The 27,710-nt window shown below is 40.8% G+C and overlaps 2 long non-coding RNA genes across 2 annotated transcripts in view; one reads left to right on the top strand and one right to left on the bottom strand.

Moving 5' to 3' along the window:
* Positions 1-1,934: 1,934 nt before the first annotated feature.
* On the bottom strand, positions 1,935-26,035 carry LOC147653801 (uncharacterized). The gene is made up of 2 exons (XR_015285785.1): positions 25,625-26,035; positions 1,935-5,547 (listed from the first exon to the last, which is right to left on the bottom strand). It is a non-coding gene; the product is annotated as an uncharacterized LOC147653801 (long non-coding RNA).
* The window catches only part of LOC111923313 (uncharacterized), a 16,998-nt gene continuing 14,425 nt past the window's right edge, over positions 25,138-27,710 (top strand). Inside the window, exons 1-2 of the long non-coding RNA XR_002861007.2 lie at positions 25,138-25,893; positions 26,181-26,535. This is a non-coding gene — a long non-coding RNA (uncharacterized LOC111923313). The remainder of the gene's footprint in view (positions 25,894-26,180; positions 26,536-27,710) is intronic.

Genomic DNA, 27,710 nt, shown 5'->3' with positions numbered 1-27,710 from the left:
TTGATAGAGAACAAACTAAAGAGCTTATGAGATATCACATACATACACATTGCAAAGCAATAATTCCCTTAGTGCCTTATTTTTAAAAAGTCTTGTAAGTGGATGTCTCTAATTTTCTGAAAGCAGACTTAAGATACCTGAAAAGAACTGCTTGAAAACAAATGGAGAGTTTGCTACCACCAACAGTAGCTAATGCAAGACTTAGGTGGTGACAAACTCTGGAAAGCAAATCAATTGTTGAAATTCAGGCAAGCTAAGCAGAAAAAAAAAAAAAAAATATGTAAAGCCTGTTCCCTAAAACCTGGTTTACATCCACTTTTGCTTCCAAGTCCCTGTGTACTAAGCAGGTCATAAAAGCATGCTGGGAAGCTGTTTGAATTCCTCTGATGAGGAGTGCCAAAAGCTTTCTCCAAGCTCAGAACTAGAGCTAGTTAGAAAACAGGAAATGTTTTGCATAACATTTGTGCAAGCCAGAGAGCTGAACATTATCCATTATTAAGACAAACATGAAACAAGGGAGTTTTACCTATAAGACAAGCAAATGTTATGTCTGGACACATCTATATCTATCTTTAGAGTCAGCCAAGAAAAAAAAAGCTCACTACTGACTACGCCTATCTTCAGGTAAAATAATTTTTTTAATCTACTCTAGTTCTATCCCTTGATAATGGATATTTTTCCCTGGGTCTCCAAGTAGTCAGAATGCAAAGATTTCTTCTCTATTTTCACCTGAAGAAAGCTGAAATGGCAAAAAGCCAGGGCTTGCAAACCTTCCCCATGGGGCTTTCTTTGCTCATTGCTTCTGAGCAGCAGCTCTGCCATCTTTATGGACTCTCCAGTTCTCCCAACTTCCTAATTTTACATTACAAACATGTTACAAAAGGAATAATGACATAGATAATGCACCAAAAACTTTATTAAACTAAATACAGCATATGGTGCTCATTTTCTGGCAACCAGTCACACTAAGAATAAAGATAAATTCTAGCCCCAAAACTGTCTTGTCAGCAAGCACAATGACAAGGGAATACCGCAAATACCTCGCTGGAAACAACAGCCTCACTTAGTTCACAGCAGCCTTAAAACTATCTTAGAGTTATTCTGCCAAAAACGTGGAAGAAAAGCAGAGCTTAATGCGAAAGCAAAAATGGACCAACTTCAGCAAATAAAGCTAGAAAGTGCCAATCAGAGGGATCCAGACAGATTTTTAGCCTTGTAGTTTAGAATCCTTTTTGCACAACTGACACAAAAGTGTTCTGAGATGCATCCTAAGTCTTTTGAAAATACAGAAAAATAGGTCCAAAATGCCTGCTCCCAAGACTCTCTGTGCAGAGAAATATTAGCTATCCAGTCTTAAAAATGGCTTTTTTTGTTTTGTATTGGAATCCTTTAGCTGAAGTCTGAAAGTGCAGCATGCAAAATAAAAAGTGAGTAGGAAAAAACACTAACAGCTAAAATTAACCACCCAATGGGCTGGGCTTAACTGTACAGGAAAATGTCTAAGTACTGATTATGTAAATAAGTGCTGAGTAAATAAAAAAAACAGGTCTCAAATTCAAATAATCTAGGTTTAAAATTATTTAAAGTGGCACAGAAAGAAAATGCTTTCATCCTCTAACAATGAAGTTCTGTAATAATAGGCATTGGTTTTAAATTTAAGGAAAGTACGTAAGAAGGTAAAACTTTATGAGTGGTGCATGCTGTCTCCACACACTGAAATATTCTTATAAATAAGTAAGTTAATCAGTATTCATTGGACTCTGAGCAGTTCATAAGTCTAAAGCCTTTTGCCAATAGTGAAGTCATGATAAAAACCCTAAAACTGTCTAAGATGCAATAGTCCATCAGCAAGGAAACGGGAAAAAAGACACTAATTCACACATTCAGAACCTGTGTTTGTCCTCTATATATTGTATTGTTTTTCATAAATGTAATTTATTTTTTTTTAATAATCACATTTGAGCACAGAGTGTGCTTTGTGCATAGTTTGTAAAAAGAAGACAGGGATGGCCTTATCTTGTAAAGCAAAATCGGGAAAAAAGGAAGAGCTAGCACATATTTATTACCATATGGGCTGGGGAAATATTAGTTACAAGACATGAATTCAACCCTGTAAACAGAAAAAATAACTGTGACAAGAGGAGCTGAACTGCTTCAGTCATGAACAAAAAAGAAATATTGATTCTGCAAATTAGAATCATAAATTCACGGTGACATTTTACCAAAAGGTAAAATCTTTTATTTAAATAAATATTATGCAAATACTAAAATTCAAAGCGATGGAACAGTTTCAGGTACAAAAATACGTATTTTTTCATTGCCCCTGGATGCCTGACCTGGGACAAGTTCACAGGGTAGGTAGGAGATGACTTAACTGGTAAATGACTTTGGTGTTTTTCTCCTGTTATATTCAAATGTCTACTGCTGCTCTTGGTCACAACAGTAAAGCACAGAAAAATGCAGCTCATCCAAGGTAGAATAAATGAGGAAGAATACCTTCAGCAAAGAAGTTCAAATTTCCAATATTTAGACTTCAATGACTACAAATTGAAAAAAATTGAAGTATTTAGCATTGTATGAGCTATATATTCAGACTGAACTGTGGATATATTTCTGATACATAAGAAAATACTGATAGCAAAAAAATATCGTCTGACAAACACACAGAAAGGAGATAAAAACTAGTCCTAAAAAAAGGTAAAATTCCCATTGACTTCACCAGTCAAGGTTAGGATTATAGTACATTTTGCAGCTCTCTGTTTTAGGAAGATTGAAAAAAAAATACTTGGTCAACCCTACTGTTCTTCCCTGGTCACAATCACCCAACCACTCTCTTCCTCCTCCAATCACACCCTTTTTCTGAGCCAGAATTCCCCTGTCCTTCCCAAACTGCTGCAGGTGACATGCAGGAAACCAGGACACACGATAATCATGGAATGTCTATCTGGGTTTTTCCTTGCAGTAAAACTGCTATAGTGAGAAAGTCAGACTAAGCCAAACAGAGATTCCATATAAAATATTCCTGCATATCATCAGAAAAAACATTTTATTATAACTAAAGAGCAACACAGCACACATAAAATGTGTATACACTAACTAAGGTTAGCTCTCCTAAGCTCTCCTGAGATGTATCTAAAAATACAACTATAGCTTTTCAAGTTATAAAGTGTTTAGATGTAACTGAAGGAGGCAAATGACATTCTGCACTCTTAAAGTGTGGAGAAGATGCTTGATTATCTGCACAACTCTGGCATACTTTTCTTCAGCAATGAAAGGATGAAACTTTCCCTCTTCCTTTTAAGTCTTTTTTTTTTAAATAGCATCTTAAAGATTCTGCATGTCCCTTCCTTCCCCTGCTTTTTAAAAGAACATAAGTATCCTAGGACTGCTGAGTTTAGAACATGTGAATTATAGAGATCTTTACATCTTCACAGCAGCTTTTTTTCAAGCACTGTTCTTAAATCATGAATGATAGAATAACATGAAAAAAAAAACCCTGAGCTCTGGGAAGAAAGTATATTTGATCCTGTAATACATTTCAAGAAAGCACTTAAGAATCCTCTTAATTAATAGGGATTATTCATTTCTGCAAAAGGAATGCCTAAACACTTAGCTGGACTAGTCTGGAATGCTAGAACCCTGTTATCATGACATCTTCCATTCCTGAATGTCCACATCTTGGAGGATATGCTGCTGCAACATTGCATCAGAACACAGAATGGACAGATTTGTTTGATTATTATTATTATAAAAACTGAAATAAAACAGTTTTCCATTTCTCACACACAGAAACACCAGTGTGGGTAGTACCAAGAAATCTATCCAGCCACTGGGCCAAGCAGTGCTTGTGTCCAGATATTAAGTCCATTCCATCGTGATGCCAGGGAAGACAAGGGACACTAAGACCTCCTCATGCCTCCAGGTTTCTTCTTTGGTGGGCAACAAATTGTTACCAGGGCTTGTGCCTTTTTGTAGCATTCTGGAGCTGAAAGCAGTTAGCATCTCCATCCTGCTCCACCTCTGCAGGTCATTAGGATTTCTTCCCAGGTCTTCACCTGCCCAGCCTGTGAGACTGCAGATAGATGTGTGGCTGCTGCTCTGCAAGCCACAACACATGGGCCTGTGGAGCCTTTCCTGGTGTTTGCCTTCTGTAAACATTGCCATCCCAACCTGAGCCTTTCCATTTCCCTGTACTACCTCAAACTTGGGTTTCTGATGCAATGACGAACAAATGCCATCCTCACAACTATTAGATTTTTAGCCAGTTTATTGCACAGCACTGCGAAAAAGGGGAAGGGTAAAGGACAGAGGGGAAAGGGAGGGAGGGAGAATATCCAGACTAACCTCAATATCCAGCTGCAAAACTGAGACAGACCTGAATGGCAATACCTGAAGCATGAAGGGTGGAAGATGCTGTAGCTGGCAGCAAACACCTGCTATTTTGCCACTAGGGTGCTGGAGATATTTTTCCACCCTACTACAGCTACAGCAACAGGGAGCCCACTCTAACCTACATAAACCTCATTTATCTCAATCATATTTTTCTACCTGACAGTTCTGCCTGAGGAATAAGACACTGTTTTTCTTATCAAATCGAAGGAAGGAGCTTATCTCCCATAAGAACACATTGATAAGCTTAAATGTCCTGAATTTGCACAAGAGAAAAATATTCAAAGCATACAAACACAACCAAAAGCAATAGCAAGGGTAGTCTTGTAGCATCAAAGATTTATATCTCACTGTGTTGGACCTCAGCCTCTCTCCTTCCTGTTTTCTTAAGTGCCAAGATTTTAGCTTTAGCACTTCATTTCTAGCTTGTGAGGGAGGATATGTGGAATGGGCTTCTCTCCCCATACAACAAATACAGAAGAAAATAAGGGGTTTTTTTACTGCTTGCTTTTCCTTTGTCCCATAAATGCAGCATGACATATGTTGGCCTGTTATCATCAATAGCCCAAATCCCAGGGGTCTTGGGAGTAACTTGAGGAACATTAGCACTGAGAACAGGTCAGAGGGGCTTCCTGGAGCACAGGTTCGTAGAGAGCCGGCTGTTCTGTGTGAATCTACATTTAGCCTTTTTGCTCGACTTGTGATCTCAAATTCTGGGAGCCAATACATAATAAACCAAAGCAGCTGGAGAAAGCTCTTCCTGGATCATGCCCAAGTGGAGCAGTTGCATGAAGGATTTCAGCAGCTTCCAAGGAAGAAATTCAAAGACATCAAGGCATGTGACAACTCTGGCAAACTGTTACCGTCTCCTTGGTGGAAAATTATGTTGAATATGAACTGTTGGAAAAAGTCTGTCTTTCTCTTACCTACAAAGGAAGTTTGTAGCATCATTGAATAAAGGAAGCCAGATCTTCTGCAGATGCAAATTAAAAGTACTTTCTCTGGAAAACATTTATCTTAATGTTAATTTATAGCAGTTGAAGGCCTGAATAGCCATCTCAGCAATGTTCTTGGGGAGGAAACAGAGATAGGATTTAAAAAGGAACTTTCATCTTCATGGTGTTTTAATAACTAATTTCTTCTGTTGCCTTTTCCAGCCTAGAAACAAAATTCAAAATAATTTTAGTATGCGAAGTAATATAAAAGTGGACCTTTATTGAAGGCTTTCAGGGGCATTGGTAGAAAGATGTCGACAAAAGCTCAGCCATGTGGGGTGAATACAGTTTTTATACGCTTAGCAAATTTGTATAGTAGACGGAAATGCATCAGTTAGGAGGACAAGTAGTGATGGAATTCCCCCCCAATCAAGCCCCTTCTCTGGAGTCTCCCCTTTGATATTAGTTGTACTTTGTCTATGAGAATGTATCTTGAAGAGTTGTTCTCAACCTCAGTAGCCAGGAAGAACAAAGATATCATCGGGGCCTTATATCCCAGGGCTTGGAGTTCTAGAATTTGTTTTATCTTTCTGCTTAGGGAAAGGGCATGGAAAATTACTGGGAAAATCAGCCACTAATTCAATAGGCTACAGAGCTACAAATAAATGTGTGAAGAATACAGAGAACATATTAAAGATAAAAAGGCAAAAACCAAAACAGCATCACTTCTCCCAATATCCCCAAGGCAACCAAACCCCTGGTTGCATTTCCAGTGGTATCTCAGCTTGAAATATAACAAGAAGTTGCTACCAGCCCTGAAAAAATTAAAACATATACATTTTAATTTATACATAAATGTATGTATGAATGTACATGAATTTCATGAATCTCTGTCCTGACTTTATGATGCTTGTATCCCCAGTTGTCTGTTCTGTTTATGTTACATATTAAGTTCTGCACCTTTCAGACTGGCTCTGAGCAAAGATGGGGAAGAAGCAGTGCACAGTTTGTGTTCAGAAAGAGCCCTCACTGTCCCCCATCCTGCTCCTGGACTGTGCTGTCTGCAGCATGGACAGACAGAGGGACAGAGCTCTCCTTTGCTTTTAGTTAGTTTTTAGCTTGCTGAGGCAGAGAAGTTCCCCAGACTGGTTTTTACCCTTTTCCTGGATCTGTTCAAACCTGCTCTGGACTGAAAACCCAGCCAAACCCCGGGAGCTCACGCCTGTGGCCCACCAGGGCCTGGGCCTCAGCACTTTCCAGCACCAGAGGGACTGATAAGAGACTGAGCAAGCTGAGCTACACCCATGGAAAGGACTTTCCTGGATTTGCCATCTCATCAAACAGCAAGAGGTTTTATTGCTTAATATTATTAAAATTTTATGCTTGTAGATATTTTGTTTGTTAAATAAAACAGTTTTTTCCACTTTTCTCCAAGGAAATCTTTTCCTGAACCAGTTGGGGGAGGGGCCACTTGAATTTGCCTTCTGGAGAGACCCCATTCTGAGGTTTTCTCCCAAATTTGCCCTAAACCAGGACACTCCCTATTCATCAGGAAGTGTATTTCCTGGAATACACATCCATCATTTGTCCTCCACTGAAACTACCTGCTCTTTCCTAGAATTCCATCTTCTTTGGCAAAAATCATAAAATCTCAGAATGGCTTGGGTTGGAAGACTTAAAGATCATCCAGTTCCAACCCCCTGCCATGGCCAGGTACACCTTCCACTAGACCAGGTTGCTGAGAGCCCCATCCAGCCTGGCCTTGAACACTTCCAGGGATGGGGCATCCACAACTTCTCTGGGAAACCTGTGCCAGTGCCTCACCAATCTTACAGTAAAGAATTGCATATCTAACCTAAATTTTTCCTTTTTCAGTTTAAAGCCATGACTCCTTGTCCTGTGACTACAGTTTCTGATGAAGGATCCCTCTCTGGCTTCCTTGTTGTCCCTCTTCAGATACTGGAAGGAAGGAGTGACATTTGTTGGGAGAGGACTCTTGACTCCCTCAGTGCAAATAATTTTTCTGTACTGACAGTAAGAAGAAATTTTACCTCTTAATGCAGATTTTATTTCTAGGATATGGATCCAAAAATTGCAGAGAGAGAAAAAAAAGGGATTATTTTCCTCTGCCTGTACTTCAATGACTGCTAATGGTCCATAGCAGCATTCCTTCACAGAGGAGGCTCCTCCTCAGTGCCAGCTCTGCTATGGCCCATGGCCCTGTTTTCCTCTCTCTCCACCCACCAGCACTTCTACCACATGCAAAAAGCACAAATGTGCCTGTTCTGCTCCACCCTCTACAAGTCACTCCCTCTGTTTTGGTTCAAGGTCAAAAGCATTTTCATTTTTTCAGCTTGGTGGGCTTTTCCCTTTGCACCTATTTCTAAGCTAAACCACAACCACTAGAATTGAAATCAGTTTTCTTTGAACCAAGTGCCATGTACCTACAAGACAAAATGTGCTTACAGAAAGCTGTGTGTGGAACAGAAACACCACCAGACTCAGAAATTATGAACAAGCTCTTAAAATGCAAATCCAAAATCCACTTTTGTATTACCTGCAGAGCAAACAAAATATAATTCAAACTTCAATTGGTCATAACCAAAAGAGACAAATGTAGGTTACTATTTTACAATGCTGGTTCAGTTATGCAATAATATTCTACATGTGTCTCAACTCCCAGTGATGCAACTATATAAACCCATTAAAAGGTTATTTATATTAAATAAGCAATCCCATAATTAGGCTTACTTTTCCAATTTCTGTTCATTTAAGAGGATGTTTTAATAACTTGGGGCTAAGATTGTACTTATCTAGCCTACCTGGTCATGTCATCATCCTCAGAAAATAACTATAACCAGCAGTACTAAGTTCTTTTCCTAAAGGTGTTAGCACACTATTTTATGTGTCTTAGGTAGTTCCTGAATAAACTCAAAGTGGCAGTAAGTTATTTGCTATATCTATGCACAATCAGTTTGCTTCACCACCAAGCTTCAGCTTGAGTTTTAAAGAAAACCCAAGGTCACAGACAGAACCTGGCTACTTTGTTGTGGGTTTTTTGGTTTAGTTTTTTTCTTTCCCACATCCAGAGATAATCCTTTTAATAGGAAGTTTTGCAACAGTGTTGCTTGCTTTGACGCCCTAAAGAATTTAAGGGGCTAAAGAGCTCAAATACCTTTACTTTGTGCTTGAAAGTTGTGAAAGGTCCTTTCAGAAAGTGCCACTAATGCAATGAGAACTATATACCAGGTCTTTGCATTTGTGATTTGGGATGGCAGAAGGCCTTCTACTCCCTTTTAAGTAGATTCTACTTTCAAAACATACCAGTCAGGTGGAACGTTGCAATATTTCACCCCAGATTCTACAATGTCAATTCAGAACTTACAAGTGTGAGTAATCAGCAGTGAACTTGCTATTTTTAAGAGGGAGAAAGTAGAAGTGAAGTGTTTCTCCTCTCACAGAAATAATGTGCAGAAGTTCCTAAGAGCTTGGAATATCTTGGAAAAGACTCAGAAGATATTTTTTCCTCCTCTGCTACTGGGAAAAAATAATTTGCAGCTCTATCAGAAGTTGTGAGTCCCAGCAAGTACCTTGAGCACTACAATCTAGGCCTTTGCAGCTGCCTGAATGCATTTAGATCTTCACTCTACAGTCCTAACATTATCAGCGAGACTGCTACAAGAGAGGTTCTTTTACTCTCACAAAAAAGAGGTGACCACGAGGAAGAACAACTCTGTTTTTATTCATTCCCAAGAATTATTCTAAAATCTGACTTTCAGTTTACTCTTATGTGAAACTGGCCTAAAACAAGAGCCAGATCTTTAGCTCAAAATATGTTCATAGACATCTGTACTTACCTTTGATGACTTTATAAAAAGTACCATTTTCATAGAAAAAGAAGGAATACAAGATCACAGACAGTAACCACGTAATTTTAAGTCTCTTCTTCTGGATTACAATTTATGTAATGTATGTCCATGATCTGACAGCACAATTTTTTGTGGCTGTGAAGAACAGTTTATTTGGAAGACAAATTCAATAGAATATGTCTTTTCTTGGAAAATCGTGTGCCATAAGCATTATTTTGTAGTACTTTATCCACGAAAGTAAGAATTTATGGCAATTTAATTCCCTGAGTTAAAGGGGAGAAAAATGTAAATGATGCTGCAAAGGTAACTAGGCTACCAAGAAGCAGATGGCTTTAAATACCTATTTACACTATTGTTTATACTGGGAATTTGAAAGAGACACACAGTTTAGAAACAATACTCATTGTGGGAATACTCTGAACATTTTAATTAAGCTAGGTTTTAAACGGGAATAAAATGAGATTATTGAAAGCTATCCAAACTCAAAGAGAAACTTCAAAATCATGTGTGATTGTACACAAACATTTTGGAATATCAGATGTGTACCAGGATGCACAAATAAGTACATGCCAAGACTCATCCTCATTTTTGTTCCTCTTGTTTCCTGCTGCACCAGTCCTGCCAAGAGGCCAGGCTATGTGAGGCAGCATCACTGCATAGAAGAGACAGGCTCACATTTGTTTCTGGAACTCAGTAGAGTTGTCTGAGGTTAATTTAAACTCTCATGCTGGACTTCAGTATTATGAGCCTGATCCTCTGTAATAAAGAATTAGATGAATAAAAATTCGAAAGAAAAGGTTTAAATAAAGTATATGTGATTGTAAATGATGAAAATATGGAATGAGAAATCCTCCTCCAAGTCGAGGCAGGATTTCTCTTCCAAAGCAACAGATTGCAGCCAAGCACCCAGATAACAATCGCAAGCAGGCACATCAGCCCAGAAAGAATGGGCAGGACACGGGCCATCAAACGAACAAAAGAACGGGCCCGGACGAGATATCGCCGAACCGAGCATCTCCGCCCTGACCACCTGTGCTAGAGAAATGGAGAAACTAGACAAAGGAAGAGGAGCCAGCCGAGATAGCCATCGGCTCCAGGATGGGTGCCACCACTCCACCCTAAAGGCCCGGACCAAAATGATATCAAAAAGACATCCTGGACCTCTTTACATATGAGGAGCCTCTGCCCAACGTCTATTGACTCTATTCTCCAGTGCCAGGAAATCTATTCTTCGAACAATCAAGAACCTCTTAGCAAAGGGTGCCTGCTTGGAATTTGGCCTCGGGACACAAACTTCCTATAAAAACCCAGGCCAAAGGACTCTCAGGCGTGGATTTGGGAGCATCTATACCTTGCGTATAGACCCTGTCCACCCAGCGCTGCGCTGCTTATTTTATTGTGGTTTTTTCTCTTTGTTCGAATTTATTATTGTTTGATAATAAATTTTCTCTTTTATATAACCCGAAATTGCCTTTGCATTTATAACAGATTGGTGCCGTGACTCGGATAGGAGAAATTGCAGGAGAATCTCGCTACCCAGGACGGGTACCCCCGCTGATTTTAGCGGCCTGGTGAGCCGAGAACCTCCGCAGCACATTCCTATATCCGAACCAAATTTAGGCTAAGGAAAAACCACAATAAAAAGGGAGAAAGGATCCAGAGAGCTCGGGAAGGCAAGGAGCCTTCGAGAAAGCCGCGGCTTGGTAGCTCGTAAAAAGTCATCTGTGCACGAAGACACCCTCGCAGGAAAATAGCTGTAAGTATTGTGAGGTTGAGCTGGTGATTGGGCGATTGTGTGAGACGTGATCTGATCACGAAGCGAGTGCGGACTTCAAGGTCGCGGTTCCATCCTCCCGCGAGGGAATTGGCCGGCCAAGAAGGAAGCGATTCGGTGTGAGAAAGGTCTCTCTTTACACGATTGTAAAAACCTGGGACGAAGGAGGTCCTGGGGGACCGATCACAGGAGGCTGAAAGGGGAAGAGGACGTCCTGTCGAGCTCGGGAATTAGTAAACCCTTTCAGTCAGCGGGCCTAGGCAAAGGTCCAAGAGAGAATCGAAGTGCTGAATACAAGAGACTCCAGTACAGCTAACTGCGAGGTGAGTATTAGCAAAGACTTTGATTCATCTGGTAAAGGCGGAACGAACACAACGCAAGAAAGGTGAGATATTTTTCAATATGAGACAAAGAAAAAGTAAGATGCAGAAAAAGGGTAATGAAAAGGGTCCCTCTGAGAGAGAGAAGGGATCACTAGACATCCCACCGGAAAGTCCCTTGGGATGAATGTTAAAATATTGGGAAAATTGCCCTGAGAGAAAAAAAAGAAATCTAAGGCAAAAATGATCTGGTATTGTGCCGAGGTCTGGGGAGGGCAAGAACTGAGAAACCACCTCACTTAGCCTGTGGTGGGCACATTTGAAAGGTGGACGTGTAACGAGTATATTTGCGAAGTATAGAGCAGAGAAAAAGTAAGCTACAAAGGAAGAGCACAGGGAAAAATCCCTCCAATCCGGAGGAGAGATCACCAGACATCCCGCTGGAAAGTCCCTTGAAGTAAATGTTAAAACACTGGGAAGATTGTCCCCTGAAGAAAGAGAAATCGAAAGAAAAATTAATACATTATTGTATAGAAGTTTGGGGAAGACAGGAGTTGAGAAGTCACCTTACTTAGCCAGTGTTAGGCACATCTGAAAAAATAGACCTGTAATAAGTTGTTCTCCTATGTGGAGAACAAGGACCCCTCGGACCTCGAGGAGAAAGAATATGCTAAGCTCTGGTTAAACGCCAGGGTAGAGCTGTTCCCAATGAAACAAAAAGAAAAACGTGAGTCGAAAACTGAATCTTGGGAACCCCTTGACCACTTACCTCCCCCGTACCATGGACTGGCTGGGCCGTCGTCCCCAGATCAAGTGGTGCCTTCAGCACCTTCGGGCCCCCGAGACCAACCCACTGAGATGCATGTGTCTCAAGCGGGAGACTCGGTGCCGGCAGCGATGCCGGCAGCCCTTCCCCTTTCCCCGCCTGCAAACACCGTAACCACAGGAGTCTCTTCAGAGGTTTCTCCGGCACAAGGCTGGGGACAGCTCTATCCGTCCTTGCCGGTCCGGCCGCCACAGCCGAGACCCTCACACTTAACTGAAGGGGTCCCTACCGGTAACCGGGTGGCAGGGGAGTTCCCACAATCAACAAAAGGGAAAACCCCCACAAACCTCAGTTCCCCTCCTGCAAGTAGAACTCGTTTGAAAGCAAAAATGATGGGCGAGGAGGGGGGGGAGAGAGTAGTGAGAATGAGCACCGGTTGTTCCCTCTCAGGGAAGTACCGACAGCCCCGGGAGTGATTGGATTTGTGAATGTTCCCCTTAACTCCGGGGATGTGCGAGCGTTTAAAAAGGAGATGGGGCGATTGTTAGACGATCCTTTGGTGTGGCTGAAAAGCTGGATAACTTTTTAGGAAGTAGTATTTACACATACGATGATCTTATGGCCATCCTGAGATCGCCTGTTTAATCAAGAAGAAAGAGAAATGATTAAACAAGCCGGTATCAGAGACTGGGACCGACGCAGTCCACAGGGGACACCAGGTGACCAGAAATGGCCTAGCGTGAGCCCGAGCTGGAATGCCCAGGGAGGAGGGCAGGCAGAGCATGGTGGATTTAAGAAACATGATTGTTCAGGGAATAAGAGAGGCAGTTCCCCGAGGTCAAAACATTAGTAAAGTGTTCGGGGAATGCCAAGGGAGGGAGAAATCGCCCACGGAATGAGCAGAGAGGTTACGGCGAAGTTTTCAGATCTACTCTGGAACTGACCCGAACTCTCCCGTGGGGGAGGTCTTACTAAAAACACAATTTGTTGCCAAATCCTGAGAAGACATTAGGAGGAAATTAGAAAATATTGACAGGTAACAAGATAAAAGCCTCCAAGAGCTTCTGAGGGAAGCTCAAAAAGTATATATGAGAAGGGAGGATGAAAAACAGAGATTGTAAGCTAAGGTTTTGGTAGCTGCGGTCAAAGAAGTCCAAAAGCAAGAACAAACACAAGGTAAGTTTAAAACACTACCTAGAAAACAGAAAAGCACTCACAAGGCAGCCCCTACCCCACAGAGAGAGCTCCCCAAATGTTACTACTGTAAGAAAGTAAGACACATTCAGCAGGATTGCAGGCAAAGAAAAAAAAAAAAAAAAAAAAATGAAAAGATTTTTCAAGAAGATTAGGGCTGTCAGGGGCTCTTTAATTTGGGGACAAGAACATCCAAGGAGCCCTTGATAAAATTAAAAGTGAGTCCCCAATGGCAGGAAGTAAGCTTTTTAGTGGACACTGGAACAGAGAGGTACTCTGCAGAAATTGCCAGAGGGGTGTGTGACAAGCAAAGAAAAAGTTTTTGTAATTAGAATCAAGGGGGATCCTTTCAAAGTATCTGTAATAGAGATGTAGGAATAGAATCGGAAAATAAAATTTGTTTAAGAAATTTATTGCTTGTAGAAAAAGCAGATTATAATTTATTAAGAAGAGACATGATTGTTGCATTAAGAATTAATATCGTTGTTAAAAACTCTGAATTAGTAGTAAAAATATTCAAACTGACTCCCAAAGACGAAGAAGAAATTAACCCTAGAGTGTGGCACTCAAAAGGAGAAATAGGGAAATTAGATATCAAGCCTATTAAAATAGAAAACGAGGACCCTGAAGACCCTATAAGGATCAAACAATATCCCATCCCGATGGGAGGGAGAAGGAGATTAAAACAAGTAATTGACGACCTCCTTAAAGGGGTACCCTGAAACCCTGTATGTCTCAGCATAACACCCCCATCCTGGCTGTAAGAAAAACAGATAGCAGTTTACGATTAGTTCAAGACCTCAGAGCTGTAAATGTTAGAACCCGAACCAGATTCCTGGTGGTGGCCAGTCCTTACACTTTACTGAACAGGCTCTCACCTAAAGATGTATGGTATAGTGTAATCGATTTAAAAGATGCTTTTGAACTTGCCCTGTAGATGAAAAGAGTAGAAATTTCTTCGCCTTTCAGTGGGAGGACCCGGACACAAACCGAAAGCAACAGCTGAGATGGACGGTCCTCCCACAGGGGTTTGTAGAATCCCCAAATCTGTTCGGACAGGCTCTGGAACAACTACTCACCCAATTCATTCCAGAGGAGGGGACAAAATTGTTACAATATGTAGATGACTTGTTAATTGCCAGAACGACGGAAGAAAAGGTGAAGAAAAGCACGATTTCTTTACTGAATTTCTTGAGACAGAAGGGGTTAAAAGTATCTAAATCCAAATTGCAATTCACAGAGCCCGAAGTAAAATACCTTGGTCATTGGATATCTCAAGGGAAAAAGAAATTAGACCCTGAGAGAGTAGCAGGGATTCTTGCACTCCCTGCCCCAAAAACAAAAAAGACAGATAAGACAATTTTTGAGGCTCCTGGGATATTGCAAACAATGAATTGAAGGATTTAGTGAAAAAGTAAAATTTCTGTATGAAAGGTTAAACACTGATAAGTTGAAATAGACTGAGCAAAATGAATTTAATTTTCAGAAATTAAAGGATGCACTCATAACTGCCCCCGTACTAACTTTACCGGATACCAATAAGAATTTCAATTATTCGTAGATGTGAATAGACAAGCAGCACAAAGAGTTCTGACCCAAGAGTGGGCAGAAAAAAGAAGCCCATAAGGTTTCTCTCAAAATTTTTAGACCCGGTTAGTTGGGGTTGGCCTACTTGTTTGCAAGCAATTGTGACAGTGGATTTATTAGTAAGAAAAAAAAAAAAAAAAAAAAAAAAAAAAAAAAAAAAGGGTAACTTTCGGAGCTCCCTTGATAGTCTACATGATGTAAGAAATATCTTACAACAAAAAGCAGAAAAGTGGTTGACTGATTTGAGGCTTCTGAAATATAAAGCCATCTTAATCAGCTCGCCTGGTTTAGAATTAAGAACCACTACTGTGCAGAATCCTGCGCAGTTCCTGTTTGGAGAACCAACAGAGAAACTATTACACAATTGCATTGAAACTGTGTAATTGCAAACTAAAGTTAGACCAGATTTAGAAAATCAGGAGTTAGAAAGAAGAGAAAAGTAGTTTATAGATGGATCCTCAAAAGTTGTTGAGAGAAAAAGAAAGTCAGGATATGCTATAGTGAATGGCATATCAGGAAGCATTGTGAAATCAGGCCCCCTGAAAGCAAGCTGGTCTGCACAAGCTTGCGAGCTTTATGCTCTCCTGAGAGCCCTCCAGGGGTTAAAAGGAAAGAGGGGGATCATCTATACAAATTCGCGGTATGCTTTTAAAGTAGTACATACTTTTAAGAAAATTTGAGAAAAAGAAGTCTGATAAATACGAAAAGAAAAGAGTTAATCCATAGGGAAATCATTCGACAAATTCTACAGGCTGTCAGAGAACCAAAAGAAATATCAGTTGTCCATGTAAAAGGACACCAAACGGGATGGCAGTTCCACACCCGAGGTAACAACCTGGCAGACAAAAAGGCAAAACGAGCGGCTTTGTTAACCAATCTGCAGAAAAAAGGACTGATTCCCCAAAGCACAACACTGGGATTTGCCATACACCAAATGCAGCCTGGGGATAAAGTCCTGATCAAAGCTTAGAAAGAGCTCCCCCTCAACCCTCACTGGGAAGGACCGTTTCTCGTCCTCCTGACCACAGACACAGCTGTCCGGACTGCAGAAAGGGGCTGGACACACTCACCTCGAGTGAAAAAAAGTAACAGATTACAACTCCTCCGAGTGGAAAGTCACCACACCTCCGAGAGAGCTGAAAATCAAACGCCGGCGTCATCACAAATGACAAGTGACGACCAGATAAGTTGTATTAATCCTGATTGTAATTGTTTTCCATTTATCCACTTCGAGTGTGCTTATTGTAAACAGATTTGGGTAGCCCACTGTTTAAGAGGGTACAAACCTAAAGGATTGTGCACAAAGTGTCTAGAGAAAGAACAGGAGGAGACTAGCCGTTTCTTAACACTTGCCACCCGGGCGGGGTCCTTGGAACTAAACTCTCCTGAGTGGTTCCTATTGTTCCAAAAGGGGTTAAGAGGCCAGTTAGATTCCAAAGCCAAGGCTTTAGAAATCGAGGGCCGAAAAACAATTAAAGTTTAAAGTACTGTGTAGGACAGACCCAACTAAATCGTCTCGGTGAGCTACTTTCAAAAAAAAAAAAAAAAAAGGGCACGCCTTAAGGACTACCAGGGCCCCTGAAGACAGTCCCTGCTGCCGAGAAGATGATAATCCCCGCCGTATGTTCCTATACGGGCGAAGGGCAAGGCAGAGGGATGCAATGGTGGGGAATCCTGATAGTCCTGAACCTAGCCGTGTGCTTGGCCGAGGGAATGAGTCCCGAGGTACCTCCAGGGAGAGAGTCCCTGGAGAAGTGTGAGCAGTGTCAGACTGCCACAGAAACCGGACGAAAGATTGACTGTCCTCCAGAACTGCAAAAGGGGATGTGTTTTTCCAACAGCACTCAGTATAAGATCTGTAAATTAAAGGGGGAGGTCTGATGTTACCACTCAGAGGCAAGTTTTAAAGACGGGCAGTTTCAAACTCCTGAAAGACAAAAGATCAAAACTACCCACTTCAGGTACAAGAGAGAAGTGGGAGGGATTCCTCCGATTTCAATTTATAGTCAATGTAATAAGACCATCTAGATCAGAAGAAAAAGACAATCCACCTTTGTAGCATATTTCAAAATCAATCCTATGTTACAATAAAGCGAACTTGAAAACGTGTACTATAAGTGGAAAAATGTATTAAGAAGATAGAAATTTAAAACATAAAACAAAAGCTTCCTTCAATAATGAACCAATAATTTTAGATTTGTTAAAAAGTGAAGTTAACCGGGTATGTTTACAATTTGACCAAGTATTCTGTTTCTCCAGAGATGAAGACGAGTTAAATCCTAAAAGCAAAATATCAGACTGAGAGAAAAGTGAATGTGGTTAATCTCACACTCATCCCTCTGTAAGATTGAATAAAATAATACGAATTTTTAATGTAGTCAAATTATTAGGTGGGGGACTGTAATAAAGAATTAGATGAATAAAAATTCGAAAGAAAAGGTTTAAATAAAGTATATGTGATTGTAAATGATGAAAATATGGAATGAGAAATCCTCCTCCAAGTCGAGGCAGGATTTCTCTTCCAAAGCAACAGATTGCAGCCAAGCACCCAGATAACAATCGCAAGCAGGCACATCAGCCCAGAAAGAATGGGCAGGACACGGGCCATCAAACGAACAAAAGAACGGGCCCGGACGAGATATCGCCGAACCGAGCATCTCCGCCCTGACCACCTGTGCTAGAGAAATGGAGAAACTAGACAAAGGAAGAGGAGCCAGCCGAGATAGCCATCGGCTCCAGGATGGGTGCCACCACTCCACCCTAAAGGCCCGGACCAAAATGATATCAAAAAGACATCCTGGACCTCTTTACATATGAGGAGCCTCTGCCCAACGTCTATTGACTCTATTCTCCAGTGCCAGGAAATCTATTCTTCGAACAATCAAGAACCTCTTAGCAAAGGGTGCCTGCTTGGAATTTGGCCTCGGGACACAAACTTCCTATAAAAACCCAGGCCAAAGGACTCTCAGGCGTGGATTTGGGAGCATCTATACCTTGCGTATAGACCCTGTCCACCCAGCGCTGCGCTGCTTATTTTATTGTGGTTTTTTCTCTTTGTTCGAATTTATTATTGTTTGATAATAAATTTTCTCTTTTATATAACCCGAAATTGCCTTTGCATTTATAACATCCTCCTTTCCTTGAACATACTTCAGCAGTGCCAGAATCTGAAGCAGCAAAGCACCACCAGCCTTTACCAGGTGAGCACATGCTGGCCTGGCCCAGCCCTAGCATATCTGACCCCTTCAAGGTGTGTGAATCACTAATCAGACACAAAACTAACTCAGCCAGAAGAAAAAGGGGGGTTTTTTTGAGTGTAGCAAGCTCTCATGAGCCTCGGAGACAGCTGGGGGGAGAGGGCAGGACCACACAGCCCTGTGCACCCTGGCCTCCCTGCAGCAAAAGAAAGCAAAGCTGTTGCACATGAAACCAAAGAGTCACACCAAAATTTGCAAAACTGCTCGAACAACAAGGCCCTTTAGGGCTGCCCAGTGGCTTGATTAAAATATGTTTTCCTTCAGATCTTCTGTCCCACTTGCTCTTCACCAAGTGCTTTTAAAGATGCAAACATGAGCACACAGACAACAGCAACCAAGTTGGCAACAGCTAAACCAAACAGCTTGAGACTGCCCAACTTTTGCACATCCTTTAGCATGCTAAACCCCAGGAAAAAGGTGTTCATTTCAAGTACTTTAACTTCTTAAGGTGATTAATTGATGCCAGGCATTATCTACAACTCAAGGCCACAATGAGCATTTTTTTATAATCAAGATCAAACATAAGTAGCATAAACACACTAATAATTTAAGTGAGCAAATTATGTCTGCAAAGAAAATACGCTTAAGGAAGGGCCATTCAACTTCAGTGACTCAGTACAAACAAATCCCTGGGGCAAAGAATAATTACAGTACATTGTCTACAAATGAACAGAATAACCAAGTCAAGACAAAATTCAAATGTCTGGCAGAAGCTCTGAGGCGCTCCTAGGTCAGAACAAGACCATTTTTGCAAGACAGTTTTGCATATGAGATAGAACAAGAGCGGCAGAAGCCCTACCTCTTTGCATTTCCTGGAAAAACTGAAAATATTAATGACTCCACAGAGAAAAAGCCTGAGCCAAGACATATTATTAGAAAGAGAAGTCACCAGGAATTTCCCTGACAGTTTGTGGTATAACAACATGCCTTCCACATATTCTATCCAATATGAAAAAAATCCATCAGTCCTCAGAACATCAGCACCACCAGAAGGGGATGGTAATAGTACTTTGGGACTTCACAAATGTGAATTGAAGAATTTGTCTCTTCAAGCTGCTATATATTCTGGAAGCCATTACGTTAAAATTCAGTCACTCCTGGCTGTTATCTCAGCAGGATAAATCTAAACTCAGTATCCATGAGTTTTTCCCCCCTTACAAATTCTTCAGACACATCTGCATCTCTTCTCTGGGATGGGGTAAAGACCATGGCAATGAGACCACAGCTATTTCCTAAATGTGTACACTGTGAGGGTCTTCTCACAGACACGGCTGTTAAAACAACATGGATTGGACATCATCTGAAAATTCGTCACAAATTAGGAGATTTTAATCTCATATGTAAGCAATTAAGCAAAATTAAAAGGGAAAAATAAGACTAATACATATTTGAAGCTTAGCCTGGTATGTTTTTTCCCTTGCCAATAAAGGGGATTATAGTAACAAGGGGATTGAATTTTTTCCTTTGTCTTGTAAACTTTGAATGATCCAGCTTCCTCATATTGATATGAAGGACTGCACAAGGTGCAAAGCCTCAAATTGAGTCCATTCTACATTGTTAAAAACACGTTATAATTACATGGAAAACTATGGAACTGCAACAGCCTGTGCCAGCTGGAGGCCCATTCCATACGAAAAAATTCTGGCCAAAAGATGAAAGTGCAGAATTTCCACTGCGTACAACAGGACTGGATGCTGTCATTGACAGTCTCTTCTATTTTTTCATCAGTGACCAGTTTCCAAGGCTTATCTTTATCACACTTCCAGATTTCAGGTACAGGTTTACTGTCCCATTTTATTTATAAACATTGGCTTCCTATAGTTTTTTTTAATATTTTATTCCCCCTGCCAAAACCTTTTTTTGGCATACTGACTGCAGCCTTCTGGACTATCCTAATCCCTGAGAAGACTGAGACACAGAACTAACTAAAATTGTCTAGTACAGCCAACACTGGGCTTAAAATAGTTTCCCATGCTTTTAATCTATTTTTACTGGCTAGGGCATGATTTAATCCTTCAGTTATAAGGTTATGTCTTAGATTTTACTTTTAAATGTGTTAGAAACTTTTAAATATCTGTTTTACTACATGTATTTTGTGATGTGTGTTAGATAACTTCACACTAATATAAGATTAGGAGACATGAGTTAGTCTTCAACAAGGAGAAATAGCACATAACTTGTCTTTTCCAGAAGGGTGCCTTATACTGAAAGTCTGATAATCTTCATGTCAGTGAATGGTTATCCCTGGAGGACATCCATGTTTGTAATGCATGGTCACCATGCCTCTCCATTGTGGTTTATTCTTTTATTTTTCCTCACAAACCAGTTGCCCACAGAACCATTTGTATCCACCTTATGCTACTAGAAAAACCAAAATAATTATAGCTATTGAAGTATATATATATATATATATATATATAATTGCTCAAAAGTTTGCTCTGCTTTCTGTTGGCTTTCTGTTGCCCACAGCTATGGCAATGGGTGAGAGTAAAGACTTGCAGGAATATTTCAGTGGCAATGTAATCAATTTTAGGATTATCTGGAGAATAGAGCCATCAAAAGGTATAGACAGTGATAGAAGTTATGCCACTCAAGTCCCATACTCATATTTAAAAGTGCAGGCTCATTCTTTCTTTCTCAATGCCCAGAAACTGTGTTTATTTTTTGTCTTTTGGTTACCAAGCAGTAGCAATTTTGAATAATTTTTTAGAGATTGTAATTGAATTTTAGTGTTTAAAACTTTTCCCCTGGACATTCTTAAAAGCCTTTCAAGGCAAACACAGGATGCAACCCTGGCAATACCTGAGACCAGGATCACATGTTTTAAATGCAGTAACAGGACTGGATATACACAAAGTTATAATGTCTGATACAACATACCCAAAAACAGCACTTGAATCCTGTGACTGGAATATTTCTGGGATGGTGGGAGTGTTTCGTACAGCAGGCCTCACAGAAGAGAATCTGGACATAAATTACAATTATGTAATTACAAAATTACAGAATTTGGAGACCTGCTCAAGGACTTCTTACAATTCTGCAGCAGCAGGCAGGGGAAAATAGGACGTGTCAAATCCGACAGAGAAGCAGCCTGGTCTATCCCACTCCTCCAGTGGCTGTTTGGCCCCTTCCCACAGTCCCCACAAATGCACAGAAATGCAACTTTGCATGCTCCAGACAACAAAAGGGCATTTTCTCTGTGCCACAGACCACCCGAGACCCAAGGGCTGGGGAGCCAAACATCTGCCCATTGCTCCCCACTTCTCTACAGAATTCACCACTGAAATGGTACAAAGGAGGCTCAGTTCCCTTTATTGTGGATTTCAGGATAAGAAATTGTGTTCCAATTGGATATTACATCAGCCCTTTGACTAAGGGGTCTTTGATTAAATTTCTGCTGCAAAGAGGACAAGAGTAAAGTTTGAGTCTGTATCTCATGGCTGGAAAAACAACAAAAATAACAACAACTTTGGTCTTCTGCTCTTGGCTCTGCACATGGCTCACAAAGTCACTAAGCTCAAGTATAAGGTATACTGACATTTTGACCTGTAGCAAGAGACAAGGCCGGTTATTCTGAGCCCTACACACATTTAAATCCTTTTTTTGAGAGAGTTGTCCTTAACCAAATTAGTTTTCAGTTCCTCCTCAAAACTGGTCAGGTAATGCCAGCCTCTATCAGAAGTGCAGGAGTGGCTTAATTAATTTTTTTATAAATTCATTTGAGATGTCAGAAGTACTACTTAAATATCAAAAGCTTAGTATGAGCTTCTTTTAGCCTATTGGAAGTGGGAAAGTAATTTTCTCTAGATTTGAAGAATCCTCTAGAAGTGATCTATGACTGAAATTATGAGATATCAATGATATCTACACAAGTAATTTGCAGGCAAACAATCCTACAGTTTTCATTAAATATTTATTAAATTTTTATTAATTTATAAGTACATACTCATTAAGAAAACTCCTACATTTCTAACATTTGACAAGCACTGCCTCCAGCATAACACTGTAATGGGACCTATGATCAAAGGTATCTGCCTTAAACATATTGGATCCTAATAATAAAGTTAACGATTAGAAACAATACCAGTTATTGAAAAAGACTTTTAAATTAATCACTTGAATATCAAAAAGTCACTTACATGTAGCATATGCATGAGTCAAATATGCCCTTTTTCTGCAGCTACTTCCCATCTACAAAAAAAGCAGGGCTGTTTCTGCCAGAGAAGTTAAGAAACTTTTTGCTTTATCACTGTGTGGACTCTTTTTGACATATTTTTGGAATGAAAATTGCCTCTTACATCAAATTCTTTCCTGTGAAAAAATGTCTTTTTCAAGGTCAAGAGACGGAGGGAGAGGTGTTTGTTCAGTTTTAGGGACACTTGATTTTCTCTTCATGTGTTTTCCATTTTTTTTTTTTGTAATTGAAAGAGAGGGAAGAGGACTTCAAGAAAACTTTTTAAAAACACAATTACATAAAAATGCAGAGTACTTTCTTTAATTATTAAAATGAGAATAATTTAATAATTTTTCAAAAACTGACAAGAGTACTTGCTGTCTTATTTGCAAGTTCCAAAAGTGTCCCAATGGCTACTGGGTTACAGTTTAATCTGTGGGGCAGTTACAGCTAAATATTATTGCAGGAAATACTCAGAAATAGCTACGAGTTTCCATTTGTAGTAATGTTAATTTAACAGATTATGGAAGAGGAAAGCTACTCATAGGCCAACTTCTAAAATACAGCTTATTTCTCTATTTGCTAAAAGCAAATAAAAGCTGATGCTAACATTTTTGTGCTTTGGAAATGTAAAACATTGCATACAACTAATTCCAAGTATAATCTTGACAATATTTGTTATTTGAAAATGGAAGAATAACTTTTATTTTTTCCTGTGTTTCTTTGTGAATCTTCTCTCTTGCTTCAGGTTAGCATCCTGCTTGTTTAAAAAGATAGATTTTAGGTAAGGAAAAAACACCCTACATTTCAACCTTAAAAAAAATATGTATAAAACATGGCCTCATGCAGGAGAACTTCCTTCACAGTAGTCCAGTAATAGGGACACATTTGACATATGTTTTATAAACATACATACAAAGATCCATTTATTTTACTACCTCTAAAAAATCTGATGTTCCCAGACTAATGAATCCATGATCATCCTCCCTAGAAAATTAGGCTCTAATAGTTTTATTAGTGAACTGAATCTGGAACTTTAGTTCCCATACTCTCTCACTTTCCTTGTTCTTAAAGTTCAGAAAAAAAATTATGATTTGTAAAATTAAGAAGTGGTTTAAAGCAACTTTTCAAAAAAACACCACCTCTACACACACACACACACACAAAAAAAAAAAAAAAAAAAGTACTTGCTTCTTCATGGGTTTTAATAAATGCAAAACCAAGTTTCTAGCAACACACATTTTTAAACCATGTAATAATCAATACTGCAATGCTGTCAGAAGTGACTGGCAACTCAGGTGCACTGACTTCAAGGTGCCTACATGGAAGCATCCCCAGGAACTTGTCTTTAATAATGAGGATGTATTTAATCATTTTTCCCCATTGAAAATCTTGGTCCAGACTTCTCTTAAGTGTCAGTGCAATAGAAGTTGTGCCCTGATTTCTGCCTGAGAAAAGATCCCTTTATTCTCCTGTGCAAGCAGGGACTCCATTTCCCTGCTGCTGGAACACACCTTCATCTCCTTCCATCCATAATTAAAGCTGACTTATCTTATGTGGGCCATTCATCTCTTATTTAACAAGAGCAACCTACAAAAATAGCTTAGAGGTTTACAGGAAGGAAGCAGTTAAATGATAAAAATGTGAAATGTTATGCAGCAAGCTGTGTACAATTAACTAGAATTCAAATATACACCTTGTTCCAATCCAAGCCATTTATGAGATAAAAATAGTCTGCTAGAAGAATGTCATGATTAATGAGGTGAGACTCCAGCTAATTACTGTTTCCTCCAGAAGTAATTAGGTTGGCATTGCTAATCAAGATGAATGAACACTCTGACCCGCTTTTTTAAATGTAAAACTATGAGCTGCAGCAGCAATAACATCATTTAGTTCAGGCAATGCAGTCTTCATTAGGCTTGTAGTTTGATTAAATTCTTTTGTTATACCAGGCTTTCCACACATGAACAGATGAATGCTGTGATGTTCAAAGAGTTTGTCACCCTTAATTAAAGACTGAAAAGGCTTGTTCAATTCACGGGGCAGTACACAGGACAGCTCTAAATTGATAGCTTTTAAGTGGGGGATAACTGAGGGAGTCATAGGGTTTCCCATCTGCAAGAGGATCCCTCCTCCTTCCACAGTTTTCTGTCATAGTAGCTGGAAAATTAGTATTAGATATTTTTGTATTGATTCTATTAGGCAACGCTCATTTCATCAGAGCACCTTTTCATACACAACTATACAGCTTTACTTTTACAGAGTGAATCCATTATAAGTTAAGAGAAAGAAAGCTGTAAGAAGTAAATGCAAAATATCAGATAATTTACTGCACTGTGTCTGACTGTGATCCTTTTGCACAACTACCAAGCCCCAGAACAGCCCCATGTCCCACCATCCCAGCAGTTCCTATCATGACTACATAATTTCACTCTGGGAAGGAGGTTGAGAAAGTGACAGCTGAATGATGTAGAGATACAACATGTTATAATGGAGTTAACACATAGCAGTTTCCTTTTTTACCTCTTACCAGCAGATAAAAGACTCAGTTGTAACCAGGATTTATTTCAGCTAAACATTAGGTCTAAATTTTCGCCTAAGAATTTTAATTTAAGGCATAAATGAGGCTGGGTAAGAAAGGGAGCCTCACCCTGCACTAACTTATCGGATGTATTTGCTGTTTGCAAGAAGCACAGCAGGAGAGCAGAGGAGCCTCAGGAGCAAGCAGTGGGGCAGAAGGAGGGAGAGGGGATGGTGGCACAGGAGACCTGGCCTGTTCCATGGCACCACAAGCAGGTTTCCTCCCTTGCCACAGAACAAGTCACTATAAATGTGGCAACACAAAGACCTCTCTGTCACACACATTCCATCGGACACAGGCCCACCCAGCAGTGGGATGAGACCCTGTGCCAAAGCTCCCCAGTCAATCCTTTCTCCATGACATTCCAGCACACAAGAGGGGACACCTGACCTGAGCAACCTCAGAGCTATCGGCACTTTGCTGAGAAGCTCATGTGCCTCAGGTGAAAGGCAAAGCTTCACACCTGAAAACAGCACACACAGGCACAAAGGATTCCATTTTCCTCCCTCAGTGAAGCTTTGCCCAGCCATTGCACACAGCAGACACAGCACCTACCCCAGCATGTAGAAGTTGCTTGCAGCTTCTCACACCTTCACCACAACACTTGGTAGGACCAGGGTAGCCTGCCATTAGCCACACCATAATGGACAGGCAGAAAGCAGCTCCCTGAGAGAGGCCAGGCTTGTGGCTGTCCCCCACACCCTGTTAGTACAGGGCTGCAAAGCCCCTTCTTCCTTTCCAGCTCTGTGATCCAGAACAATTTAACGAAAATCCTTACCTAGACAGTAGGAATAATGCCTCTCTCCCTCCTCTGCCATCTGGTTGATGCTTCTGCTCACTAGATTGCAAAATCCTATTTTTAACCTCTTCTGCCTAATGACACTGCAATGCCAGCCACTGATGGAGGCATGTCTGCCTCTCACTGCTGCTCCTTCCCTTCTCCTGGACTAGGCCGGGCCGGCCTCACACATGGCTACTCCTGAGGCCTCCACGTGTTCCAACAACCACGCCAAGCAGCCATGCACAGGGGCTTTCTGGAGTGTCCAGGTAAAAACCCTGAGAGATAACTTGAGGGATGATGTCTGGGAGACCAGGTTATAACTTAGTTAAAACCTCTCCTTCCTCACTGCTCCCTGCTGAGGCCTCTACCTGCCCTCACCTGCTTCAACTTACACCTCCAGCCCCTCTTACGTGGGTACCTAAAGCTCCCTCAGGAGACGCAGAGCCCTTTTGAGGCTCAGGGACACATAGGCAGAAGGACCAGCTGTCTGGTGTGGGGGAATTTAATTTCTCATCTGTGTTACTTCTTTTTTTCTGTTCTCACTTTGTGGCAGGTTGTCTACCCCTCCACTCCCCGCTTCACCCCACTGCACATAGTTGGAGCATAAAGAGATAACCCAGGCTGAAAGGGTGCCAAAAAGGTGCCAGAAAGGCTCAGGCCTCAGCTAAGAATCAACATCTCAGTCTGGAGAGCAGATGTGGGAGGAGATAAAAGAAATATTCTTGACTGAGAGACACTATTTTACAGACTATAAAAGACACACAAGTTATCACAGAGGCAGAAGCCTCTTACACACACACCCTGAAGTGTTGGAGACTTCTCCCTGGAGCCTGGATGCAGATTCTGCGATTACTTCCCTGGGGATCGAGGGAAAGGATCTCGATGTGTGTCCCACCAACAACTGGATGGTAAGATACATTGAATCCTAAATTATGTTATTTCTTCACTGGCTGTAACATTAATAGCTACCTTTAACCTTGTGCTATATATATCTTCTTGTAGTCTCTTTTTTGTCCTTACTCCTGTGTAGTATTTGTTTGTTTTAAGTCTTATGTCTGTTAGTTTTATGTCTATTAACTAAGTAATTCATTCTATAATAGACCAAGTCAATTATTATTAAAGAACTTGTGAATGAGAGTAGGTTTTGAGGTGCTTGCCACCTCAATAAAGCTACTGCCTGCTGCCAGAGGCCTGGACAAAGGGCAGGGACTTATCTAAAAACCCCCACTTCCATTTGTAACTCTCTTCTGGAAAGCTGTGGAGGTTTTTTAGAGTCAAAGGTTCCTTGAGTTGGAGCCAAGATGGTGTCACTGCCATTAAACATCTTTGGCTCATTTTTGTTTCACTTACTGAATCAACTTGCTGGTTACAGATTCCTGCAATGACAAACTCGCTAGGAAACCAGGAAAGGAGAAACATCCACTGCTCCTAAGAGCTCCATTTCCCACCCCTGCAGTGCCCCATCATGGTTGTAGACAGGATGTTGCATGGGCACACTCCGTCTTATATCTGCCTCCTTTCAAGTGCCTGAACAAGTACACAGTGTAAAAATTACTTAAAAATGCAAAACCAGTAAAAGACACTCCCTGTGGCTGCACACCTTGTTTCTCAGACAGGAATGCTCACAAATCACAGAATCACTTAGGTTGGAAAGACCTCTTAGGTCATTGACCAGCATTTAATCCAGCACCACCCTTATTCACAACTGCACCACAATCCTATATGCCACATCCAAATGTCTTTTGAAAACTTCTCTGGGCAGCTGGTTTCAATGATTTACCAAAATTTCAGTGTAGAAATTCTTCCTAATGTCCAGTCTAAAACTCCCCTGGTGCAATTTGAGGCCATTACCTCTCATCCTATCGCTTTTTACTTGGCAGAAGAGACTGATTTCCCACCTTCCCCCCCTGCCCCCCCTTCTTTTTATAGCCTCCTTTCAAGGAGTTGTAGAGAGCCATAAGGGCCCCCTCTGAGGCTCCTTTTCTCCAGAGTAAGCACCCCCAGCTACCTCAAATTCTCCTCATTAAACTTGTGCTCCAGATCTGTCCCCAGCTCTGTTGCCCTTCTCTGGATACACTCCAAC

The sequence above is a fragment of the Cyanistes caeruleus genome, chromosome 4 (genome assembly GCF_971803275.1).
Source record: "Cyanistes caeruleus chromosome 4, bCyaCae1.hap1.1, whole genome shotgun sequence".
In the NCBI taxonomy this organism is placed as follows: Eukaryota; Metazoa; Chordata; class Aves; order Passeriformes; family Paridae; genus Cyanistes; species Cyanistes caeruleus.
The sequence above is the reverse complement of the archived record's forward strand: the minus strand, read 5'-3'. Positions and strand labels throughout refer to the sequence as shown.